Source organism: Drosophila gunungcola, unplaced genomic scaffold (genome assembly GCF_025200985.1).
Source record: "Drosophila gunungcola strain Sukarami unplaced genomic scaffold, Dgunungcola_SK_2 000001F, whole genome shotgun sequence".
In the NCBI taxonomy this organism is placed as follows: Eukaryota; Metazoa; Arthropoda; class Insecta; order Diptera; family Drosophilidae; genus Drosophila; species Drosophila gunungcola.
In genome coordinates, this window is record NW_026453197.1 from 10,912,879 (window position 1) to 10,933,493 (window position 20,615).

General features: G+C 39.8%; 2 non-coding genes across 2 annotated transcripts; both read right to left on the reverse strand.

The window, feature by feature from the left end:
* Positions 1 to 15,623: 15,623 nt before the first annotated feature.
* Positions 15,624 to 15,694, reverse strand: Trnag-gcc (transfer RNA glycine (anticodon GCC)). The gene has a single exon. It is a non-coding gene; the product is annotated as a tRNA-Gly (tRNA).
* Positions 15,695 to 15,933: 239 nt separating this feature from the next.
* On the reverse strand, positions 15,934 to 16,004 carry Trnag-gcc (transfer RNA glycine (anticodon GCC)). The gene has a single exon. It is a non-coding gene; the product is annotated as a tRNA-Gly (tRNA).
* Positions 16,005 to 20,615: the final 4,611 nt, after the last annotated feature.

A 20,615-nucleotide genomic window follows, 5' to 3' on the forward strand; every position in this document is an offset into this window, starting at 1 on the left:
CATTGAAAAATTATTAAGCAAACAATAAAAGATGGCCGACGTCCCCCGCCGAACGATTTATGACAGCTAATTATATATGAGAAGGAGGCCCAGAGCTCGAAGAGCTCCAAGAAATGCCTGGCCCAAAGTTACACAACAGCAGAAACCAAAATCGCAATGAAGATGGGGAGGGTGGGTGGCTCGTAAGTCTTCCTCCCCCTACAGAGTCGTTTTTTCTTGTATTAATTTATCATCGGGGAACGGCGAAACAAAAGTGACATCAAGTCACTCATCAATCAAAAATTACGTAATGACCAAAAGGAAAGTAAGAAAAACTTGGCAATAAATTAACGCTGAAACTGATCTATTGAGTGCTAGGGTTTCGATTTTCCTCGGGGTACCTTTCAATTAGAGTGTTTAACTTTGCTGACTTATCGGCAAAAAAGAATATGCTAATTATTGGGTATTAAAAAGACACTTCAAAAATCAAGCTTTTCACATTAGCTTTGGTATGGAATTCATTAAAGTAATCCCCTCATTATGGAAATTTTGTTCTTCGCACCTTGTGGCAATCTTATCGCACTTAAGTATAGGTCTTAAACCAAAGAACTTGTTGAATTCAATGTGTTTTTGGGGCTTACAGACAAGATCAATGGTACTAACGGAATATTTTTAGTTTAAAGGTTCATATATGAATTGAAAGTAAATCCCCCTAACATCCTTTAAGAACACGAACCGATTGCAGTTGTTGCTATCAAGTTTTTGAAACTGTCTGATATGGCAGAGTGACGTTATCTTAAATGGGGCTCTTAAGGTCTCACTTTATACTAAATATTTTAACCTTACTTAGCTTAGTCTTCATAACTTGTTTGTAACTTTTAGTAAATCTGATAAAAGTTTTAGTAACTTATTACACCCAAGATCTAGGTGATACTTGGAATACAACACCCCTGGTATTTACTTTTATAATAATCAGCTCTTGTGATTTATGATGTGAGGGACAAACAACTCAAAACTCTGAAGTGCCCGTCATATATAAAAAGTGAAATAGATTTACAGCGGACATAGACTGTCACACTGTGCTGTTCGCGAGGTGTAAATACCGGGGATTATGCTGCTTCGAATGCTACTGGGCTCTGGGCAAACAGGAATCAGGGGCAACCACTTTCGTAACCCTTTTTCCCTGATCTTCTGCTGAAACAACTGCGCTAATATTTACCAAACATTCAACGCTATCCGGGCGGTATATACACATGATATGAGTAAGTTGGGTCGCGCCGAGAATTCTTTATATTCGCCTCTGCCTCCAGGCAGTGTTTATCAAGTGTAACACGCTGTGTCTCTATATTTGTTTGCCAACACTCGGTGCCTGGCCAAAGTTGATTACAAATCCCGCTTTATGGCAAACAATCCGAGCTGTCCCCCTTGACTCCTGACACACAATAACTGAAAGAGATTTACGGTCGGTTGGGCCTCGCTCTATCTCGGTGTACCCGTAATTTCCAGTTACCAGATTTCACTTTTATTTGTGCATTTTATTTAATTTTTTGTTAGCTTGTTTAAATAAATGGAAATAAATCTGCACGTCGGCCTGGTGGCATGGAGTTGATTACACCGTATTATGCGCATTTTCCTCGTGTTAAACAGACTTAATGTATGTTTATAAGGCCGGGGCGAGCTCTCTGGGCCTGGGTGTTGTCGCGCTATAAAATATATTAAACAAACTGATTTACTGCATTTTGATAACCTCTCAGTGGGTCGGGCCACTGCTGTCTCCGATTCATATTCGTCGTCTAGGAGCTGTCGTCGGTCCTCAGGTCCCGCGAACCCAAAATCTAATAGCTCGAGCACAACTGTGCAAAGTGTCAAACAGCAGCAGATGAAGAAGAACGCGTTTTATAATTGCCCTGGTAATTTATGAGCTGCTCTTAATATATAAACAGGCGTATGCACGCTTGCAGATTTATAGACTTTTATTACGGGAGAGTGTGCCTTTAATGATTTTGTTTACAAACTGGTCTTTGTTTTGCCTTAATTTATTTCACAAATTATTGCTGAGGCGCCAAAATGAATTACGCAAATAAAAACTTTTAATTTGATTTCACAACAGGTCGAGATGTATAAATATTCAAACAATTTATTATGTATTTAACAAAAATAATATAGGTAATACTGCTTTTTATTTCATGTTGAAAATAGTGAAAAATATACTAAATTGTCCTCGGACATGTTTTGTTCTCTAAGTCACAAATTAAACTATATTTCTCAAATGAATTGTTCCCAAGTTGGACATATCGCTGTCAACCTTTTCTTTTCTCTTGCCTAAAGATTAGCTATTTTGACATTTTTGTGTCAAAACATTTGCGCATACAAATTCTGCGACTAGAAGAATGAAGTAGAGGGTGACTTAAGCGATACGTAATCCAAGCACTCAAAATTTGACGCAATCTGCAAAGTTTATTCACGTGTGACAAGGTTAATTTTATTCATAAATGAAACTGATAATGCTTGATTCTAGTGTGTACATATGAAATAGTATTCGTGATTAAAGTGACAGACAGCTGGATTGGCAGTCAAACAGTTGGGAAATGGAGATAAGGGCACACTTGTTGAGGGGAAGAACGCGTTAAATGTTTTGAATGGGTCTATACGAAATTTTGAGTGTATTTATTATATGAAACTAGATCATTAAGGCACTGCAAGCGAGATTTAAAAATATATATAGGTTAGGGCACCCTTGAATCTAAAGGTTTTAATATGAGCTAAAATCCCTGAGTCTTAAAATTTCTTGGGTAACAAACGGAACAGTATACAAAACCCATGTGCAGGAATGAAAGAGCACAACCTTCTGTTGGCTTTCAGTCATTAAGTCATTTACATATTTGCCAACAAAATGTCAGCCATAAAATATAAACTAAAGCAACTGTGTGAAGAGCAGAGCCCGCGCAAAGTCGAGACCCCGGCAAAAGCCGGGAAGATAAATGAAGGCGCAGCTGCTGCGGCTACATCAACGCTAATTGCTCTGTGCATCTTACAGATACTCGACGAACAGACTTGGAGATATATACGAAATCATAATTCATATTTCTCCTTTTTGTTGTCGCATTTCGTGTCTTTGGCGGACTTGTGATCTGTGTGACGGGAACGGTGATGGGGACGGATAGCAACGAGCGACAGCAGAAATGTCAAAATGCATTAACATTTAATTGAGGCTAATTTAAGGCGAAATATTTCGCTTGGCATATATGAAAATTTATGCGTCTCATTTCGGTCAGATCTGCTCACGGCTCTTCGTCAGTTCTTTCGCTTTCATTCGCCTTCTTCAGTGTTTTTCTCTGTTTTTCTCAGTTTTTCTCAGTTTTTTTTTTCTTGTTTTTTCTGCCCGTCTGACGGAGCCGGATATGTTTGAGAAATGAGTGCATTTTGTAAAAATGTCACATCACATTTAATTTATGCACGCCAACGCTGAAAGCCACTTTGGTATCTGTATCGTTTGCGTGCCCTTTTGCAGCTCCTTGCACTGGAAGTGTGGCATGAAATTGTTTTGATGGCGAAGATGATATTGCCTGTTTGTTTTCCATCTTAATGTTATGTCTGCGAAATTGTTTTACATTCAAGCGGAAAGGAATGCAGTCGCGACTCTTACATGCTTCTTAAGTGAAAGGGCTTATTAGCTATTTGGAATTAAACACTAATTTTTATTTGCATTTATTTTAAAATAAGAATTTTAAAATAAGAGTTTACAAATTGACAATATATTTTAATAACAGTTAAGGAGTAATTTTTATTGACTTTATTACTTAGATTGCTTCAAAGAAGAATATGTTATTGTTGTTACCCTTTTAAAGGTCATAGAAATCTCAACTCGAAGCCAATCAATAGATAAATACGATATACAATTTAAATTCCGACTGAGAAATTAATCTCAATCTTGGAACTTGAGCCATCAATCATTCAGTCGGCTGAAGAACGTCCTCAACAAACTTTGCCCCGCCCAGTGACAAAATTTGACAGGCAAGTTGGCAGGAGGTCGTCTGCCCATGCCGCCCTACTCGTCAAGTAAGTGAATGTGAATGCGAATGTGGACTTGGGTCCTGACTTCGGACTTTGGACTTCAGACTTCGGACCACCAGCTGCCAGGATCGGGCTGCGGCTGTCAAGCTTTTTAAACCCAAAACGTTGTGGACGAATTGATTTTGCTCCTCTCAGCAGGACTCTTAGCCAACTGACACAGGCAGGCGGTCCGTTCAGCAGTGATGCTCACACACACAATTTCTAGCTATCTTCCAGACTAAAATCACAACTGGGTAAAGCCAAAGGATGCCTTAAAAAAATTGTATGGGTAAGTTCCTTTTGTTTTTGCTTATTTTTATCCACAAACTTGGTTAAAATTGGTCAATAGTTTATATTGACTTAAAGGAATATTTTGTTATTACTTTAATGTAATCTATTTAGGCTGTGTTTCTTTCAAATTAGTTTTTCATTTATATAACTAAATAGCTATAAATAACTAATATATAGTTCTTAATATATCAAGCCCTTATTTGCCAGCTTTTTAGATAATAACTTAGATTCAGACTCTCCATATTCTTACTACTAAATATTTAAATTTTTAGAAATTTTTCCTACCAAAACTAAATGTAATTTGTGGCTTATTCTAGGTAATTTACAATTGGCAGCACTGCCAGCGAGGGCAGACAAACCATCAACCACCTTGGACTTGTCACTGATAGCAGCTGGAAGTGGAATTGGAACTGAGAGTGGAAGTAGAAGTGGATGTGGAAGTGGAGCTGTAGCTGGGAGAAGTAGCTACGCCCAGCAGCTAAACAAAGTTTGAATTGACTTTGTTAACTCGACTGGTGGGCTCAAGTGGTGGACACGTAGATACTCGTACTCACGCTCGTGCATGCCGTCTCTCTATGAGGCATGCTGTGAAATCTGCAAATTGCCGTGTCATTATTTGTTAGCATCAAACCGAAACTCAGTCGGGATGATGTCGACGCCCCTTGGCCAGCCTTAACCCCAATCCCAATCCCAATCCCAATCCAGGCCCAAGCCCAAGCCATCGTGCTCGGCGTCAAAAAGTGTAATTGGCAGCCCGACAGTCAGTCGATTCCTGTGGATCCGGCCCTGGAATCGCATTCGGGGTGTAACCCACTGTCGGCTTACACACTCAAGTCAAGCGGACCCGGCTCGCTCTCTATCTGAACTGAAGCGAGCTGGAACCGGCAGACAACTGGCAACTGTCAGTGGGCATGTTCGACCTGACAGCATAATATTACAAATCCCTGCCGAAAGCAGACAGTAACGATGACAGGGCGGCCGGCAACGCAACGCAACGGGGCAAAAGGCAAAAAGGACAACCGCAGAGCAGGGCAAAGCAGCCAGGACGGCACGGAACGGGACAGGACAGACGGCTAAATATCCTATGAAAAGGCATATTTTATTCCTCAGGTAAAATGTCAGACTAGGGGAAATCATTTTACCCCCAAAATTGTTTGCGGTTAGCCAAAGAATGGGCAGCAATTGCCCTTTTTGGGGGGCGGGGAAATTGAGCTGGCCAGGTCAGGGGTCTCAGCCTTGAATAAAATCACAAGAAAATTGGCATGATTATATTCCACATGACGGTTCAATCAATCAAACATTGATTTACCTTTGATAGCTTCAGAACAAAATGGGTATTTTAAAATATTGAATAAATACAGTGCAATTTTTAAATATTTTTATATTTTACAAAAGATAAACAAGATATAATACAGCATACATTTTTATATTATTATTATTTGCGAATCCAATGTCATATTTTCTTAAGATGATCAAATATGAAAGTAACAAATATCTGTTACACAACCAGTATTTGGTGGTCATCTTTTTAAAATTCAATAGCCACCTTTGTGCTACCAACAGATCTGCCAATCAATTAACAGACAGATGAAGATTTACCCCTGTTCGCCAACTTCCATTTCCCGGCCGGTAATCAATTAATGTTGTGTAGGGGAAATCACATAAATTTGCGTAACATTAAACGGATCGCGTCGTCAGCTTGAAACGGACGCATTCGATATGGTCACATTTCACAAATTTTACGAGGAGCCTTTCAAGTTGATAGAAACATTTACGAGGCACTCTGGCCGTGGCCAGATCTCCATCTCTTGATGGTCTTGGTCTGGTTCGCTTGGTAGCAATTGGTAAACAAGTTTATGGCCAGTCTGCATCCCCAACTCCAGCTCCGCCGCACTGTTTCTCTCTTGATTCGCCGACATGGCTATAAATTTATTGCACTTCCTTTTGCATATAATTTTCAAATTAAGTGTTGCTTCATGTAAATTGATACATTTACTGAATGTATTTTCCTAGCTCTTGGCTGATAGTACTTTAGTTGGCTGTCGGGCTTTTAAGATTTTTAGCGGACGAGGTTGGGCCATAAAACGTTGTTTTCCAATGATTAATGTGGTTCTTAATATTTTCTATGGCTTAGTTGTGTGGAAAGCGGAAAATATAAGTGCAATAAATAGCTTAAATGGTATGTGATCAAAGTCGTTTTTGATTGACATTGTGAGTTTTAAAACTATAGCAATTAAAATGGTTCACGCTCTAAGGCTTGAAATTAAATTTTAATGTTCGTAATAAAAAAAAATAGTCTTATATAGTATTTATATTGTTTAACTCATATATTCCCATTGTCTGACTATTTTTTGTTTTACTTAATATTATAGAAATTAAAACAAATTACAAGTAATATTAAGACTTTAGGAAACGAATTTAAAAAACTAATTTAAAACAAACTACAAAGTATTGAAATTGGTAAGGATTTTATAAGTTTGCCATCCTGATTCTTAAACCTTTAATGGTTTCCTAACTTTGCTTGTTTTTATATTATATTTATTTATATATCTTTAACTTATATTTGCAATACCAAAATTTTAAGATCTCAAAATTTCCCCACTATGCTCATCTCACCTTTTTATTTTTAGTCCTTGATGGCTTTCTTCGATCATTTCTCGACCACTTGGGCGCTTCTTGCGCAACTCCGCTACTTTGCGTTCCTTTCGTTCAGCTGACAGTCACTTCCTGTCGGCGCCGAGCCCCTCGAACCCCCTTTCGACCCCGCCCATGACGGCTCATTAGCATGTGTGCGTGGCTGGTCCTCCTTCTCCTTCTCCTTCGCCGTCCCTCGCTCCTTTGGCCTGTCATTAATTTCGCCAGCTCTCCCTGCTGCCCGTACTATCTCTCCTTGGAGCGTTTACAACTTGGCCAACTTGCAGTGTAACGCGTTGTATTGTTCACGCAAAATTTATTTCCGCTACGTCATGAACATCCTGCTGTCGTCGTTGTAGTTGGAGTTGTCCTCATCAACATCCTTGTTGTATTTGTTGTTAATTTACGTTATAAATACGCTTGAAAATGTTGCACGCACATGCAAAATGAATTACGTTGCTGAGGAGCAGCAACAGCAGCAGCAAAAGCAACAGCAACAGCAACAGCAGCAACATCAACTTAACTGTCACTTGTCACAGGGACGTTTCAGGGGCCTCCCTCTGGATGTCCTGGCAGTGCTGTCGTCTCTCACATGTCAACGGGCATCGCTTTGCTTGGCATTTTTGTGATGTGAAATGAAGCAACGAGGTGACAGCAGCAGCAACAGCAACTACAGCAGCGACAGCAGCAGCAAAAGGGGAGTTGCTGCTCCTTGCAGCGGCAGCATAAAATGAATTACTCGCGTGAACAACAAAAACTGTCAGAAGACTGTCAGCTGTGTGGGCGACACGTGGGCGGGGCCCATGTCGCATTTGCAATCGCCCAGTGTTGCTGTTGTGCGCCTTGGTGTTGCTGCTGTGTGCGGCGAGGTGTCAGCGCATCGCATTTGAAATCCTCGTATACTGAAAAACAGTTGACAGTCGGCAGTCAGAGCAGCGACAAAGTATTGCTCCCGACAGTCAACGCCAGCGGCAGCAGCAACAGCAACATCAGCGACCCAGCAGCAACATGTTGCCATCGTTCGTGTCCATGGCCATGCATATGAAATGTGAGTGTGCGAAATCTTTTGTGGGTCCATGGCCCATGATTATCTTACCTCAAATTGCTTGTAGCAATCATGGAAAAAGCAACGTTGCGGTTGTCAAGCCCTCGTCGTTCTCCCTCCCTTTTAGTGCTTTATTTTTTTTTTTTTTGTTTTTTTCTTTTTTGGCCAAAGCAATTTTCATTTTCGCACTCCATTATAAAGTAATTTTTTTGCATTACTTATGCCTGTCAACGTCTGGCGCTTTTCGCCGCCTTTCTACTTCCTGTTTCCGAGGCAACGCCCCACTACCATGTGGGTATCCTTCTTGTTGGCAAAGATTAATATGTTGCCGCTGTGCCGCTTCCTGTGCTCACTCGCTCAGTTTGCCAGTTTGCCAGTTTGCCAGCTTGCCAGTTGGCGTCTGCCCGCTCCACTCTGCTCCGCTCGCATGTGTGACAGTTTGCAAATGTGATTGACAACTGACACTGGCATATAAATTCAAAGCTTTCGCACACACTCAACCGTTGACAGTGTACACGGAGAGGACAGGAGCAACAACAGCAACAGCAACAGCAACAGCAACAGCAGCAGCAGCAACAGCAGCAGCACCAGCAACAACAGCAACTGGCTCCTGCCTTGAAGGCATGACAAACTGACTGACTGAATGACGGACGTGCCGGGGGTCTGAACGGTCTGACTGACTGACTGACTGACTGATGGCCCGACTGTCTGCAATGCAGTTGGGTGTTGTCTCAACTCAGCTCAGTTAGAGGACTGGGAAAGTAATCGCAATTCATCTTATTTCCCTCGCAGATTGCTCAGGAAGAGATTAAGGGATACCTCTTGCTGGTTGTGCGAGAAAAGAAAGGCCATCTATTTGGGAAAACGAATCAAATTTGGAATGACTCTAAAAACAATTAGACTTTCAGCTTCAAAATGGTTTATTATGATTACAAAATAAGTATTAAACACAAAGACGGCTAGACTTTGATTAATTTGCAAAAGATAATCAATTGTAAACATATATATATTTTTCAACAATTTAGATGCTCTCAAATATTCAGTCAGACAATTTTCTTTGCCCCAAAGATTGCTTAAATTTTATAATCTTTAAGTGTTAGAATCCAATACTCACACAAACCTCAATAAAGTATTAAAAAGGCATTATCAAATACTTTCCCATTAATTGCAAGGGCAACTGACTACTATTTCGGAAACATTCAAACAAACAGCTTGGTCTCTCATAGGTAAGTACGATCATTAGGAGGGCCAGAAAACTCTGCCAACTCATTTCCCCGAAGCACTGGGCTCCATCTATATTTTGTTAGTTGCTTCCCGCTTCTTTCAATTACCCAGCCATGGCCTATAGAAACTAATTCCAATTATCATGACAACTTCCGTTTCTCAGCTCAAATTACTGCGGCCTAATTGCTATTTAGGGCTCCTTTCGGAACGTCGAGCCGCGTAATGTCCAATTATTCAAACAAGAGAGACGGAGCCCATAAATGCTGACACAACCGTCCGGCCAAGTCTGATAATAGACTCATCAGACTTCGGTCGCCATCATCGCCGCGCAGCAGGTAGTTCCTTCACAAGGAGAGGGAAACTCATTTGGAGTACACAGTGAAAATTGGAAAAGAAAAGTTGTTCCGGTCATAACAAAATCGGAATCGAATATAAAAAAAAAGTTTGAGACCCACAATTACTAAACTGCCAAATTCCACATGTTTTCTCAGTTTAAAACCAACATATCAAGAAAATGGGCCTTAAAAAATCCACAAAAAATCTATGAAGTAATGAAAGTAATAATATATGGGATTTAAAATAGAAACCATTTTATGTTTCCTTTAAATAAAATAAAAATAAAATAATTAAATAAACATTAATACTAATCAGAAATTCATGTTCTTTGAATGGTTGAATAATTCTGCACATCTATAAATATTATCGAAAATGCTATCCAACCAGGTATTCATTTCTCTCGGTGTACCAGCGATGAGGCCCGAACCTGTCGCTCGTGCTGACGACAAATGTCTTAGCGGAAGTGACACAACAAAAATCCCAGGCAACCGAAAGGGAACAAAAAATGCTTGATTATAAATGCCCGATGCCGCGAAGAAAATAAAACTAATAAATTGATGTTGATCTGGCGATGGTGGTGAGCTGGCGAGATGGCGAGGCGATGCTACCGACTACCGACTACCGACTACCGTCTCGAAGCAAAACAAACGCGCCATGACAATGACAAAATCAAGCGGCAGGGCTGACAATGATGGAAGTGACAACGACAATGGCGCTGAATGACAGGAGGATGTGATGGCACTGCAGAATGAGTGGGGCGTCGACAAGGGGGTCGATGGGATCTGGAGATCCAGGGCGGAGGGAGGGTGGTGGAGGGGGTCGAATGTTGGTCGAGTCGAGCGGTGGCAGCTGTTCGCTAACTCGACACTCTTGGCGTGACTTGTCAACGGGCATCACTCGGCTGCCGTTGAGGTTGAGGTAACCGCTGATGCTGGAGCAAAGACGATCATCATTCATGACGATGATGATGCGGTCTGTGCCTTTTGTTTATCAAATTTCAATGAGATGGGACGTCTGCAATGAAGTGATGAAGGTAGCATATCACTACGAGCGCACCTTTGTGCTTAGCTTTTCTCTATTTCACTAGAACAAGTCTCGAGCTTAAAGAAATATATTCATTCGGTTAGAAGCAGAATTCTATAATGTTTGGTTAGCAAAAAAAATGTATGGGTTCTATTAACATATAATAAAGTATAACCAATAGTTAAACCAAAAGTCAATATATAATGGGTTTCTTGCCCTCAAAGAACACCTAAAATCTTGTAAATCATTAATAATATTTATTATGAGATTACCCAAATCAAAAATCTTTACAATTCTGTTTTTTATAAAATGCGAAAAAAGCTTTTTCGGGTGTCCCCATTACCCTTGATCTCTACGCTTGCGGTCTAGGCTTGTTTAGTTTTTGCCATCCTGGTCACAGGAAGAAGACGGACAGTTCTCCGTTTATCCGTCAGTCAGTCAGTCAGTCTGCCAGTCAGTCAGTCAGTCGGATCATCGATCCATCAGCCATTCAATCATTCACTCATTTCGACTGTTGTCACTCACTCACACTCGAGTGGAAGAGGAACGGAGCAGTGGCAGATGGGGCAGGAGAAGGGAACCACGTTGCACGATTCCGTGGTGCGCTTCAATGAAAACAAACTGATATTTGCCTGACACTTGAGATTGATTGTCATCCATCAAGGGAGCTGCTGCTGTCGTCTGGGTGAGTGATTGAATGGCAAGGATGCGCTGTTTGCATTTCGAATTTACATGCCTACCCAGTCCTCGTTTCATCTTGACTACAAACCTACCAACCGCTCCCTTCGATGGCATGCCCCTCATCATTTGGGCGTTGGCCTGAATTGATATTCAATTACGAGTGAGTCTGGCGTTTTATTTTTTCCAAGCCCAGGAGGCAGGGCAATGGATCCGAAGGTTGTGGCTTTCACACTCGGTCCACAAGATGCTTGACCAACGTCTCCATTACCTGACAGCCTGGCCAAAAGTGATGGTCCTCCGATCTTGTTTGTTTTGGCATGTGTTGGCCGGCAGACAGAACCACAGAAAAGCTGCCAATGGCGATTGGCCTTCTCAAGAGTCATGTGGTCAAGCAGCAGCTGTTAAGTTGCCATGTGATATGCAACTTACACGAAAGATGCTCAAATCAGTCAAAGGGATAATTGGATTTCTCTTACGCTCGTATTCTCAATAAAAATTTGTAATACAAAGCGAACATATTTTTTCAAATTGAATTTGGAACCCGTCTCAATTGCAATGTTAGTTTAATTTGTGTATATTAAATAATTGTGTATGTCGTGTATTCGTTGTATATCAAATTACACCAATTATTTTAAAATCAATAACAAACTGAAATTTCAATTATTTATCAAGGCGTTTAAATGAGGGCCGTGTAAATAAATTTAAAAATTTGTTACAGCAGATGAAAATACATTAACTGTCGAATATTTTAATATTTGATATTTTATAAAACCACATTTGATTCAAGGTAAATAATATACAAAACATTTAAATAGAATTTTAACAAATCATTTTTTTAAAATCAATATCTTAATTTTGCATCTAATTTTATAAATTGTACATAGTAAAAACTTTTTTTTTTAATTTTTAAATTTTTTCCTTATTTACCAATTTCTTATTTTCATCTAAAAAGAACACCAAACTAAAAGGCAATCTTTCCTTATCCACTGCCACATTCAAAGACAGACGGCAAATACAAATTTTTCATTTCGCTTTCCCCCTGAAACAGACGGCCATTTTCAAATCGTCCAAGTAGCGCATAAAGAAATTGAATTCATTAAACATTAGCTTCCTGACACGATCGTCGCCAAGCCTCCGGGAGAGGCCTCCGCCGGCAGAGACCTTAAAACATTTAGTGTCGCAATATGCAAATCCATAAATTTTCTGCCCCAGACATTCGGGGAGGGGGAGGGGGGATGGGGACTCAGAGACACAGAGACACAGGCCTCCGTTGCCGGAGACAAGACATACACACGCGATAAAGAAATTCGATTAGGCATCAATTTTAAATGAGACGCATTCCCCTGCCTTCGATCCGTGGCAAGCCGCCTGCTGTGGATGCCACGTAACCCGATATGGTGACACTCGTCCATGTCGTCCATGTCGTTCACGTCGTCGTCGCGGTTGCAATCTAATTTATGACTTAATTATCGGGCCATATTTAATGTGTCCAATAAACTAGTCTACAAAATTATACCAACACGTCGTTGTTTAGGCATTGCCGCGATCTGCGATGCACTGAAAACGACGATCGGAGGAGATGATTGAAAAGCGACATCCTGTCTAAGATAATTTCTTGTTAATACACAAGTAGCGTTCTCCAGGTTAGTTTAAATCACATCTCATTAAACCTTGTAAATATTTTCATCTTGAGATGATGTATCTTTGTCAACACAAATGAATTTCATTTGACAATGTTAAAGTTCTTTTGATAGTTAAGTTTTGTCAATGTCTATTTAAAAAAAAAAGGTTTATCTCTCAAGGCAATGAGATGTTATTATTATAAGACAAATATTTGCAATATTTTTAGAAATGACACCATGAAAGACACAATTTCCAGTGTAATTCTTTTCTTTACTGGTTAAATATTTAAGTGACTGCAAAGTTCAAGGTTTCGAGTTTGTTGATGTATGATAAATTCATTGTAATTTTTTTCAGTGCGTTGGACTTGGTTAGCCTTTGCTTAATGCGTAATCGGAGCGCGGGGAACTTGAATTTCAGCAACTCAACTCGCCAACTGTCCATGGTGTGGCCTCCTTTAATTCTGCGGCCATCAATTTGCTTTTAAATGCAACAATTTGGTTGCCATTGCGGCGGCACCACCGCCAGAGTCTCCGCACCAGCATCAGCACCAGCACCACGTCATCGTCACCGCAGCATGCAGCATTATTTTTTTAAATACGTATTTTGTTTTTATTTTGGTGTAGATGTGGATGTGGATGTGGTTGTGGACGGTCGGGCTTGGCTTGCTGGTTCGGCAATAAAAATTTCGTGAAGTGGCAATAAAATTCCATTTAAAATGGCAGCGATTATGTCTCAACAGACCATTAAAGTCACTCAAATGACAACTACTACTTAGGCACTCACAGCCAACACACCGCACCACTTTCAGCATCGCCTTGAACGCACAGCAGCATTTTTTTTATTTTATTTAATTTTTCTTTTTTTTTTGCTCCTTCTGTGTTGATCGTGGCTCGCAGATCGCGACATTTGATGACGGGCGCCGGACTTGGAGGTTGAAATGTTGTCGCACAGTGGGGCACATTTTATTGCCTTGGGTGGTGTCGATCGGCCGGTGATCCACTTGCGTGGGCGTCCCCATCAATAAAGTGGTTTGTCGGATATGGTTTTGGAAAGTTTTGCTGACCAAATTTGGGATCACTTTTAGCAATGATACCTAAATTGAAGTGATCATTTCTACGATGTTGTTTGGTTTTTTTTTAGAAGTAACTGTGACAAATGTGACTAACGGATTATTCGATTTCCGTCATAAATTAAGAACGGCTATGATTTATGTAGGTCATGGATAGGCTTGCTTAACAAAATTAAATTCACTTTTGATATATGAATTATTTTTTAATGTTTTCAGCGGTACTTTTCCGCATTTCCTTTGTAAAATGGCACAATAAATTCCCCCTTATTTGTCTTTATGCCCCTTTTATGAATTTATTCTTAATGATTTCCTGATTTGTGAGCAACCCCAAGTCTGACTCTTGAAATTCAATTACCTTCAGACCCCAGTCGCCTCATCATGACTTTAAAACTCCAACCAAATTGCATTTTTCAGCCGTTTTTCTTGTGTGCTCAGCTGAAAAGTGGACGAAACTACCCCAGTGCGAATTTCCTGCTGACTTTGCATTTTATTATTTAATGGTAGTCGTAGTCTGGTTGCCACCACTGCGCGTCCTGGACCTCAGTATGATATGCTCGTTTTAGCAAACGACTTTGGCTTCTTATGCCCGACTTCCTGGCCATTTTGGCACCGTGCACTTTTCGAGGCCATGACGTGTCTTCGTCGCCTCATGCATCGTTAAGATAAGCGAATATTCTCTCCAAAGTAGTTTTTAATAATTCCTGATGATAGGCATAAATTCTATAAATTCACATAAAATCATTTCTTTGGTCCGTGCTATGGGAACTGTTTGCCGTGAGATGTGCCGCCAAGTGAAACTCGATACAAAAAGGATGTTTGCTCTTCCCTTCGAAATTCAATGCCAAAATTTGACTTTCAAGTGGTTCAAAACAAAAAAGTGCCAGAAATGCGAACCCATCCGGGTCCCATCCTCCAGACCCGACTCCAGTTGATCCTCATTAGTGGTCACATGTCAGCCTGACGCGCATTCGCTGTATAATTTTGTCATTCATCATTTTTCGCCCATTTCATTTTGTGCTACATGCCGAAGGACTCGCATTTCACGCTCATCCCTCCGCTGCCCCGCCGCATGGTTTCAACTTTTTCAGCGTCGGATGACATGTGACAACAATGTGGAACCGTTGTCATTGTCGCTGGTAGCTGTTCTGCCGTGACACCTCCCAGCAATCCCCTTCAGAAATTTCCGGGGGCGGTGGTGAAACTGCTAGGTGTGATTTTCAACAAGTACGTTCATTTTTCTGCCTCAGCTTTTCCCTTTTCCGGCAGCCCAGTGATATATTACCCGCCCAAAAACACGGCGCTCGAGTGAGTGATGAGTGACTGAATGGGCCACACTAATGAGGGAGCCGAGTGCTGGTCAGCAACTGTCAGTTGGCATGAAAATGTACGACATTCGCGTAGGTGTGACTGTTTGATTAGCCTGCGAAAACGGACGGCGACAAGAATTTATTTCGGTGTTTCTTTTATGGTAACATCATGCTTAATAGACGATTTTCTTGCAGTTTGTATAATTTCTTTGGGGACAATGTCCACTTAAAGCAGTTAATGAAACAATAGATTGGGTTGATGCTGAACAAATTCAAATGTTACACTAAAAGATCATAATTATAAAATTTTTGTGTAAATTTAAAAATAAGAAATAAATATTATTAAAAAATATTGCTTTGCATCGGCCGGGAATCGAACCCGGGCCGCCCGCGTGGCAGGCGAGCATTCTACCACTGAACCACCGATGCTTGTGAAAAACTATCTATTTTCCAAGCACAAGTTTTCCTTTTCGTAAAAAAATTGGCGAACAACTCTGCAGAAGAGCCACCGGTTGTTAGAAAACCGGATTTGCAATGGAGCCTGCGACAATTGCAGGAGCAAAACCAGTTTTTGATTCACAGTTTTTGTAAATGTGTAAGCAGAGACAAGCAAACTAATAAAAAAGAAACAAAAATAATAAAAATAATATTTAAAAAAAAAATTATTTTGCATCGGCCGGGAATCGAACCCGGGCCGCCCGCGTGGCAGGCGAGCATTCTACCACTGAACCACCGATGCTTCATAAAAACTTTGGCCGGAATTCCCAAACAATAATATACGATCAAAGGACAGCATGCTGTTGTTCTATAAATAAACTAGAGATAAGTTCATTAGCAAGGTTTCAAATTTGATAAGGCAACTAAAATCCTTTTACAAACTGATCGTACAAAGCAGTTAACTAGAATATAATAGAGCATTTATAACAAAGTTCTGAGCTTGTTTAATAGCATTTAACGACTTCAGTGGACACAAAAATATACAATTTCATTTCCCAGAATACAGCGATAATACAAAACGTGAAAGACGAGTACCAGTGACAGCCGTCTATTAACTTCTGTGAACTCAAACATCCATCTAAGAGCCTATTAGCAAGCAGAGCTCAACTATTCATGAACGCAAACAAACAAACCTCTCAGGATACGCTGGCATCAAGAGCCCGTAATTAAGGTAACCTGAGCTAATTTTCCGTGCACACCGCACCGCGACAGACAACAATTGTCGCCAGATTTCCAACCGTTCCTGCCAAACAACCCTTCCAGGCAGGATGTCCATCATCTGACAAGCCCAACCCAAACCATACCCAACCCTTTGTGTCCCTGGCTCCGTTGACAAGCGTTGAAAAATATCAAATTTCATGCAATTTCATTGTGAAGTGGTGGCAGGAGTTGCGAAGAGAAAACCAAAAGAAGGCCAACCAACGAAGACTAAGAACGAAGCACATTTCGACTAATTTATACCACATAAGTAAACTTTAAAGTCGTAAACTTTGAAGTCGTAATATGGAAGAATACAGTATAACAATTAATGCATTTTTACACAATGAAGAAAAAACTAGATAAAATATATTGATTTTTAATTTGGTATTTTTAAAATTTTCTTATTAATCAATTAAATACATTTATTTTCCATTACATGCATAATTTTAAGAAAAAACTTTCAGTAAAGACTATTTCGGTTTTCCAAGAAAACTTTATTTAAGATTTGTAATAAACCTTACCCCTTATCTATGATATACCCTTGATAGTCCTGATTACAGGGTACAATAAAAAAAGATGTGGCGAGGGAACTGAGGGAAATATGACGATGGTTTTTGAGTGACAGCAGCGCGGCAACACCTAATTCAATTTAACAATTCATTTATCATAATCAGGCATCAAGCCGTTGTCACTCACAATTACGATCAAGCCGTAGTGGAGGCGCGGAAAAAAGGCCAACAAAAGGAGGCAAGGAATCTTCCCCTCAATCTTTTTATTCCCGGTCTCCTTCGGCGTCGTCTGATTGCCATTGCCCCGCGCTACTCGTCTTACTCCTGTCTTCCTGCCGCCGGAGTCTCCTTTCTCCGGCCTATTGTCCTCGTGGTCCCTGTCTCAGTCGCTTCCTGCCAGCCTGCCTGGGATTCGCTATCTGTCACTTGGCTGCCAGCGGTGCAACGCAGCACGAAACAGCCAACAACTCATTGTCAGTTAAATGTTAAGAGCTACTCACATTTTAAATGAGTCAACAGCGAAACAGCTGCGAAGCCCAAACGACTGCCAGGTCCTGCGAAGGTATCGAAAAAATCCTTATCAGTTGAAACCATTGCGGTTACTGCAAGCTTATATAATGAGGATATACAACTTTGAAATCAAATGCGTGAAGGAAAAGTTATGGATTTAGAACTGCAGGTTTTTGGCCACTTTTCTGCAAAGATGATTTTTTCGGAGATTTAGAAAGGGGTTACATCATAAAAATGACAAAAAATCGACCAGAAATTACAAACCAATTTTTAAACGCAGAGTTTTAGAGACTGAAGCCCCAATACTTTAAAGAAATGCCATTTTGAAATCGGATGCTCGCAAGAAAAGTTATGGAATTAAAACTGTAGGTTTTTACAATGATGTTTTTCGGAAATAAATTAAGGAGGTAAGTCAAAAACTTAAAAAGCCCTAAGTTTTAAAACAATATTTAAATGCAAATTTTTAGAGGATTAAGCCACAAGACTTTGAAGATATACAACTTTGAAATCGGATGCGTGAAGGAAAAGTTATGGATTTAAAATTGCAGGTTTTTGGTCACTTTTTGCAAATACGATTTTTTCGGAGATTTATTAAGGGGTTACATCATAAAAATGACAAAAAATCGACTTGAAATTACAAACCAATTTTTAAACGCAGAGTTTTAGAGACTGAAGCCCCAATACTTTAAAGATATGTCATTTTGAAATCGGATGCTTGCAAGAAAAGTTATGGAATTAAAACTGTAGGTTTTTACAATGATGTTTTTCGGAAATAAATTAAGGAGGTATGTCAAAAACTTAAAAAGCCCTGAGTTTTAAAACAATATTTAAATGCAAATTTTTAGAGGATTAAGCCACAAGACTTTGAAGATATACAACTTTGAAATCGGATGCGTGAAGGAAAAGTTATGGATTTAGAATTGCAGGTTTTTGGTCACTTTTCTGCAAAGACGATTTTTTCGGAGATTTATTAAGGGGTCACATCATACAAATGACAAAAAATCGACCCTAAATTACAAACCAATTTTTAAACGCAGAGTTTTAGAGTCAGAAGCCCCAATACTTTTAAGATATGCCATTTTGAAATCGGATGTTTGCAAAAAAAGTTATGGAATTAAAACTGTAGGTTTTTACAATGATTTTTTTCGGAAATAAATTAAGGAGTTATGTCAAAAACTTAAAAAACTCATAGTTTTAAAACAAAATTTAAATGAAACTTTTTAGAGGCTTAAGCCACAAGACTTTGAAGATATACAACTTTGAAATCGGATTAGTGAAAGAAAAGTTATGGATTTAGAACTGCAGGTTTTTGGTCACTTTTCTGCAAAGACGATTTTTTCGGAGATTTATTAAGGGGTTACATCGTAAAAGTGACAAAAAATCGACCCGAAATTACAAACCAATTTTTAAACGCAGAGTTTTAGAGTCAGAAGCCCCAATACTTTAAGATATGCCATTTTGAAATCGGATGTTTGCAAGAAAAGTTATGGAATTAAAACTGCAGGTTTTTGGTGCCTTTTTTACAATGATGATATTCGGAATTTAATTAAGGAGTTATGTCGTAACAATATCAACCCAAACTTTTAAAACGAAGTTAAAATGCTTATTCTTAGAGGCTTATTAAGCCACAAGATTTTGAAGATATTCAACTTTGAAATCGAATGCGTGATAGAAGAGTTATTGAATAGTTGATCTTCGAAAATCGGTTTTAAGAAAAAACCGAAGGGTAGATAAATATCTTCAAAGCACGCCAGATAGCCCTTTTTCATTCCAAATATTATTTACAAAATATGAATTACTAGTAGGTATTCGTCCCAAATGTCCTCGTTTCTTCGGTGTACGAAAGCCAGCACATGTGCATATCACACATTTCGTGTTGCATTTCTCTTTGCTCAGCTGCCACTTCCACTGGCCATTAATTTAACGGCCAACAGCAGTGACAGAGGAAGCAGCACCACCCAGGCTGCCCCTAGTGTTACGTTGCAGCGTTACGTTACGTTAGTATCCCCATTTCTTCGTCCCTGTCTGTCGAGTTCTGTGGCACTATCTATCCACATCCACCCCCCCACAATTCGAGCCCTTTCGAGCTGTCAGCCAACAATGCTTTCACTGTCAGAAACAGCAGAGTTGTTGCTGTTGCTGTTGCTGTTGCTGTTGCTGCTGCTGCTGTGCAATTTGTTATACGTTGCAATGTTCTCGTTGGTTTTGTTGCTGCCGCCACTGTGGATTTTTATAACAATTTCTACCATATTTCAGGGGGGCGTATTTCGGTGCACATAAGGATGGTCACATGTCAACAACAACGATGCATTCTGACAGCCCAATGACATTTTCTACATTTTCGTAAATTGCTTCGATTTGTTTGGGAGCCACGTTGTTGCCCCCGCTGCCATCGCCGCTGTGTTATATGACCGAAAGCAAAATGGGTCCCCACTGTGTTGTACAATGGCAGCCGAGGAAGGATATGACATCCACGTGCACCACACATATCTATTAATATACATTTTTATCGGCTGAACATTTTAGAAAATGGGGAAAAAAAGCTTATTGAAGCATATTATTTGATATATAGCAGCCTTAGAAAACTATCGATGTAAATGCCAATCAATGAATACCACGTAACATGTTTCATCATATCTCTTAATTTCACGCTACTTTTAACCTTCCATTGACTTATTCACTAGTTTTAATGTTAGCAACTTCCTCCCCACTTATGTTTTTACTATCGCCATAAATTCTCATTAAATGTTTATATTTTGTACACTTACTTCCAGAGTATTATTTCATGTTAATTTGATTTAATGGCTTTTTCTGAATATGTATTTTTATAAATTTCAGCTGGCTCCTATAGTGATCTACACGCGCCCCCCACATTAACCCCATTGCAAGCGTTTGTTTTGGCTATAAAATATGAGCCAACACGGCACTTAATTCTCAACGAAGCATTCCCTACAACAGCCCCATGCACTGAAAAAAAGCTGTCAAAACTAAAAGTATGTTAAGTGCATATACAATTATGTTTGAAATATTTATTCATTTTGTTTCCCCAGTGCACACGTGCAACTATGTTGCCGGCAATTGTGTTTAGCCACAGCCTGTGAAACTGCAAGCTTGTGCCAAATTGAATGGACCAT